The sequence below is a fragment of the Egretta garzetta genome, unplaced genomic scaffold (genome assembly GCF_000687185.1).
Source record: "Egretta garzetta isolate BGI_Z169 unplaced genomic scaffold, ASM68718v1 scaffold60, whole genome shotgun sequence".
Classification (NCBI taxonomy): Eukaryota; Metazoa; Chordata; class Aves; order Pelecaniformes; family Ardeidae; genus Egretta; species Egretta garzetta.
Genome location: NW_009258269.1, coordinates 2515993 through 2522836, shown reverse-complemented (window position 1 = coordinate 2522836; position 6844 = coordinate 2515993).

The window sequence follows — 6844 nt, the reverse complement described above, 5'->3', positions numbered from 1 at the left end:
GAATCGTTTGGGTTGGAAAAGCCCTTTAAGCCCCCCCAGCCCAACCGTTCCCCTACCCCTGCCATCCCACCCCCAAACCCTGGCCCTCAGCACCGCCCCTGCCCAGCTGTTAAATCCCCCCCGGGGTGGGGACTCGCCCAAAGAGGAGCTGCCCAAAGAGGAAGGAGATCTCGATGCAGAAGAAACTTAGCCCGGCTCTGTCGATCCCACACCCGCTGGTAGCAAAGCTGCTCGCTTTCTCGCTCCCTACAACCAGGATATTTCAGACCAATTTGCTCTTGTCAACTCAGCCAGGAGACAGCTAGTGGTGGAGGTTTGCAGCTCTGTTATTAAAGTTACTGCCTGTGGGTTGTGAGCATCGAGGGATGGCTCTGAAATAATCGCTGAGTTACGGTGAGTGATGGCTTCAAGCCGCACGAAAGCCATCGGTGCGGCTGCAATGCTGCTACGGGAAGTACGGCCGGGCTACGGCGCAGGTTGCAGAGGACCTGGTGTTGGCACGTTGGGGCCAAGTGGGACGGCACCGCCTCCCAGCGACTTCCCCAGTGCCCCTCTGGATTTTAGTAGGCCGTGCCCACCACCCTCCACAGCTCACAGAACGAAGGTGTGGCCTCACGATGTCCACAGGAAAAAAAAATCCACAGGAAATTCAACTATATCTTTAGCATGGGATAAAATAGACACTCGGCCAGTTTGCCCGATGAAAAAGCATCCGTGAAACAATAAGGGCATGGACCCAAAAGAGGTGGGGAAAACCCAGGCTGCCAGATATACTTGCATCCATGATATGGCACTTTCAATGAGTAATCACTTGCCAATACATATGGTGTTTTTGTAGATGTGAAATGTCATGGAACATAATGTACTGATATGTTTAAAAATAAATCGCTGGGATAGCTTAAAAAAATAAATGACTGAAGGGAAGGGACTTCTGGTGCGTTTTGCCATGGATTAATTTTGTCATTTGATTTGGGTAAAGCCTGATTCAAGTGTCAAACTAAGTATTGACATAATAAACTGGGGGGTTTTTTGCTTGCTCTCTGAGGAGTACTGGGGAACGAGGTCAGTCTCTTAATTAATTTATGCAAATTGCTGTTTTCTTCTCCTCCATTTAAATGGTAGTGATACCTCTCTTATCTCCTTATAGCTAATTGAACAGCAACAAGTATGCGACCACATGCAGGACTTTAAGAAAGTGACAAGCAGGTACGAGGGGACTCTTAAAACCGGCCCAGAATGGCTGCAAAGTGATCGCAATAATTATGCATGTGCGCACGCACACACTTTTTTAAACGTCGATGGAAGCACGAGCCACCAAAGCCCCAACCCCCTGTTCGGCTGTTCAGCATCAGGAGGTGTTACCCAAAGGTGTTGCGGGAGCGTACGTCGACATCAGACGTGAGCTCCTGGCTGGCCCCCCCCTTGGCAAATCCACCCCCACACCCCCTTCCTCGGTTCCCCCTGTGTTTGTCCCACCTCTTCCTCCCACGGCCGTATGATTCCCCACCCCCACCCTCCCCAAAATCTACAGCTCGCCTTCCAAGTCCGCCTTCGCAGCGCGATTTCTCCGTCCGTGTAGCTGTGCTATAAGCGGAGAGATAAACACGGAACGAGGGGCTATGAGATGCCATCCAGCCTCCGGCAACCGTGGTTGGGAGCCGGGCGTGGAGAAGGGCCAGGGAGCCACAGGGATGGGCAGGATGGCACCCCTGGGTTTCCAGTCTGCCCCTGGCAGCGGTGCTGTGCTTGCTGAAATAATAAATAGTGCAAATTCCTGCCCCATGGGGAGCGGGGTTAGGGAAATGGGCTGGGACAAGACTACGGGCACCTACCAGCTCCAGTTGGTACCCCACAGCCTGGTTGTTCCTTCTCCCATCCCCTACCTACGGGTTATTTGTGGAGCAAGGAGGTCGTCAGGACACCCAAAAAATGGCACCCGCATTAGTTTTGCTATTAAAAACACTCCAGGTAGCATTTCTTGTTGGGTTTTTTTATTTTTCCTGGAAGTAATTTCACACGTTTTTGATTAAGGCACAAGCAAGAAAGCAGAGCCGGCACAGCAGGAAAAAATCCCCGCGGAGGGAAGGGAGCGGAGGCGCTGTTGGTGCAGCCGCACCGAGCAGCCGTCCTGCTCTGAATCCCAATTTTGGGGGGGCTTCCCAAGGATTTCATCACCCACAGGCAGGGCAACCTGGGTCGGCTGCGAGCTGCGTGGAGCTGGGTTCTTGGAAAATCCGCCCGTTTCCTGGTGGGAAATGCTAGAGAACTGGTCGGAAAATGGCAAATGCCTATATCCAAGAATTTGAGAGGGTCATTTGTCACCATTTCCTTCAGATCTTTTGTGTCTTTTGTGAAGGAAAAAAAAAAATTATGGGTTTCATTTTTCAAAAAAATAATTATTTGGGCACAAAATCACAGGGTTCTGCAAGAAACCGGGTACAAACTGGAAAACTGAGTTCTAGGCCATTTGTTTGGTTTGTGGGGGGTTTTTTGAAGAAAACCTGTTTTGTGCAAACCTACAAAGCCTCCAGCATTATTTCTAAGGGGTCTTCATGCTTTGTTCCCTGCTTCTTTATTATTTTTTTTTTTAAAGAGAACTATTTGAAAATTTGGCCACGGTGAAAAAAAAAAAAAAAAAAATCATCAGAGAAGCCCTGTCTGGCATGAAAGCCACTTTTAGTGGCAAAATCAAACCCAGATATGACGACAACAACGTACCTTGGGCGGCGCAGAAGGGAAGCGGCCCCAGCCCAGCGGGAGGGCTGGAGGAGGCCGGCCCATTACCACTTCTATGGCACAGCGGGTTTTCTACGTCTCTGTTGCTTTTTGATGAGCAGCATAAGTCGCAGAGCCACTCTCCCCTATGACAATATTCTGTGGTTTTGCAGGTTGCTCTCCTGCCTCCCCTAGCTTACCCCCCGGGGCTCTTTTCTTGGAGCCATTGCATCCTTCCCCCTGCTTTCCCCCTCAGACCCATTGCATCCTTCCCCTGCTCCCTCCCCAAACCCATCGCATCCTTCCCCTGCTCCCCACCTCGAACCCATTGCATCCTTCCCCTGCTCCCCACCTCAGACCCATCGCATCCTTCCCCTGCTCCCCACCTCGAACCCATTGCATCCTTCTCCTTACTCTGCGCCTCAAACCCATCGCATCCTTCCCCTGCTCCCCACCTCGAACCCGCTGCATCCTCCCACTTCCCCTGCTCCCCACCTCGAACCCGTTGCATCCTTCCCCTGCTCCCCCCCTCGGACCCATCGCATCTTTCCCCTGCTCCCCCCCCCGAAGTTCAGCCCAGCTGTATCTCTCTCAAACCATCCTCTGTGGAGCTGGAAGTGGGGCTGCCGGAGAGCTTGCCCGCCTGCCTCCTTCCACATCGCGCCCACAAAGCATAAATAAAAACAGCAACTAAGCCAGGGGTGCCCGGGGCTGCAGAGGGATGTGCATGCTGGTGGCATGAGGATGAGGAGCAGTGGACACAAGACACTGATGCAGCTTAGCAGAGGTGTCCTTGGTTCCCAGCCCGTGATGGGTGCTCACACGTCGGTGTCCCCGCTGTGAGCTGGGGGTCGGGGCTCTCCCGATGGTCAGTGGTGGTCCAGGGTGGCACGCAAGCACTGTCACAAGTGGGCCTGGAGCTGTTGGATAGTGCCCTAGGGCACCTCCTGGTCTCCAGCCACAGCTTCAGGAAGCACGGGCAAACATCTCGGGTGCCAGGGTTTTGGTTTGGGGGTTTTTTTATCAGACCCCTCCATTTCGGTAATGCTAGCCTGCAAAGTCAGGGGACAGCCCGCCCGGAGGCAGAGGTGTGCGGGCCAGCCCTGCGGCAGGGCTCAGAGCCCTAGGGCTGGACTTGCCCAGTGCAGGTGGCTTAGTCCTGAGCGGCGTCCCGGCCCCCGCCGCTGGCTGCCTGAGCACCGCTCATCCGCTCCGGAGCAAAGTCAAATGGGTCTGCTTAAAATACCCCCCAGCCCCGCCGCTGAGCCACTCGCGGGTGCCTCTCCTCCGAGATGCGTGGAGGGGCTGAGCACATGCGGGTACCTCAAGCACGGCGGCAAATTTGGTGTTCGAGCAAAGTGTGAGACTGTGGGAAGCGTCTGGACCCGTTGAGGCTCCACTGTGACTGGCGGCGAATCGCTACGTGCCAGCCTGGCAGCCAGCTGCCACCGTCCTTATGGCTCTGCCTACATGCATCCCCTCTGCAATGATTTCTAAATGTGCAATATCAACATTGCAGTAGCACAGGATTTTTGCATGTAATTATCCTAAGGTTTATTTGAATAAAAAGCTGGTGGGGGGGAGGAAGAGCCCATCTAAATCTTGCAGATCATGCAAAGTCTAGCAGCTCTGCTAGCAGAGCTTGGAAATGCCGATAGACAGTTAAGAGCGCAGACACACAGCCATATCTGTATTTGCTTTGAAGCGTGCTGCTAAAACATGTTGCCATTGAGATTCCTAAGCCCCACATTTTAAAATATTCATTGCCACAGCCCAGATTCTCTTCCGAGGAGCAGAAATCCAGGCAGAGACGAGAATCTATCTGGCATCCCCTTGTGGCTTTGCTTCTCCCTGCTGCAATGGGAGAACAAGTCGTGAAACCAAAGGACACCCCCAGATCTTCACGGATCATAGCCAGACCTCATGGCAGACAAAAGAGAGGCCTCCAGGAGTTTTCTCTTTGATACCTGTAACATCTGGGATAAAGAATAATGAGGAATCCGTAATAAGGGATCCTTAAGGAATATCCATGCTCCTTTTAAGAGCTGCAGCAAGGAGCAATGGCCTTGGGTGGCCTCCTTTAGCAATGCCCTGAGGGTCATCTGGGCACCTTTAGAGTCGGATGAGCCAGATGTGCAGTGTCCAGGGGCTGGGTGGACGTAGAGGCGTAACCTTCCAGCACGGGTCATCAGACCCTCTCTTCCCGTGGTCGGATGACTTGCTGGGATCCGCTTGGTGCTGCTACCCAGAGAAGCCATGGGTGGCTTTAAGTCAGAAAAATCCACGCGCTCTCTCATGGCCTACCAACAGCACTTGTCAAGTTTTCGTCTTCCTGAAATTTCCCTCAGGTCTTAGAATCATAGAATCACTTTGATTGGAAAAGACCCTTGAGATCACCGAGTCCAACCTTTAACCTAACCCTGCCATCCCACCACTAAACCATGTCCCTAAGCACCTCATCTATCCTTCTTTTAAATACCTCCAGGGATGAGGACTCTACCACCTCCCTGGGCAGCCCATTCCAGAGCCTGACAACCCTTTCGGTGAAGAAGTTTCTCCTCGTGTCTAGCCTAAACTTGCCCTGGTGCAGCTTCAAACTATTCCCCCTCATCCTATCATCTGTTACCAGGGAGACCACGTTTTGGAAGGACTGGATGCATAGGGCATGGCCCCAAGGTGACCACAGCTGCTTCAACATGGCCTCGTTTGGGGACAGGGGTCCTGTTCCAAAGAGCCCAGGCACTTTGCCGTATGTACAGGGACCAATTCAGCAGCAGCCCCCATGAAAAGGCTGAGATTAGGCGGTGCCCCGGGGGTTCAAACTGCATCTACAAATTGTAAAGTGCAGATGTTCTTCCCAGGCACAGCCCTCCCAGCAATCTGCAGACCAAACCATAATTTCTGTGGGTCAAATTTCGTTAAGGAAGGCCGGGTGCTTCTAAGACATTTAACATTTGTCTCTGGTTATTGTCCTGGTGATTTACATAATGGATTAGTACAGATTAGCCCAGCATTCGGAGAGTCACTGGGTTGCTTTGCATGCACCATAGGCAAAGGATTCAGGCTGTAAATGGGATGATCTAATAACAAGCATAATTGCTGTTTTATAGACTATAAGTACTGCCATGTCAGTAGCTCGTCTAACTCTACAGCGAGGCCATTGTACAAATATAAATCCTCCAGCCACCAAATAGCTCTTCAGAGGCTCCGCCGCGCAACAGCGACAGCGAGCGTCCTCGCGCTGACTGGAGTGCACAGGGGAAGCTGCGCACCTCTTGTAGGAGCCACCAGCAGCAAATGAATCGATCCAATCCTTTAAAGCTGCTGGGCTGAGCATCAGAAGATACAGGGCTCCCTTGCTGCAACCGTTTCTGCTTTCCCAAGCCCTAGAGCGATGCTGGGGGGAGGGAAACTGAGGCAGGAGCGCAGGGTGGCCCTTTGGAAGCAGAGCACGGGGTATAGGCTGGGTTTCCCTTATCATAGCCCTCGCCCGGTGCTCTCCTCTCCAATTCCCCGGGGGTAAACTCAGGGTCCAACAATTAATTTATCATCTCAGGTGTTTTGCAGCTCTCGAGAGCAAACCAACCCCATACTGTTAATATTATAAAGCTTTTTAGAGCAGGAGAGGCTGGCAACTGCAACAGCACTTTTGAATCATTCATAATTCTGCACAGGGGCACCTTCTGTAGGTGTCTCGTTTCCTGTACGTTTGTAATGTCTTAGGACTAAAAATAACAAGAAATTGCTGTTCAAAATGTAAGCGAGGAATTAGAGTTGGCGAAAAAAAAAACTTGAGAGTAAAACTGTAGTGGAGGACATCAGAGCTTTCCCACAGCCGCAACTACAAACCCAATTAATCCTGGGTTAGGCGGAATGAAAACGTGCAGCTGGAGAGATTTGCAGTGAATGCTCTGAACCCGCGTTTACTTTCCACCCAAGCAATATGCAGGGAGCCATGAGAAATTTTTTGGTAAATTAGTTTGAGCTCCTTTGTGACCACAAACATCGAGACGCTGTGATCCCAACCACGTGGCCAGCCAAGCCCCCCTGTTGCACCCCTGCGGCTTAGCCCGCGCGTTTCTCGGTAGAAAAGTGATGCTTTGGGGCGTGGGAGCTGCACTCCTGCTCC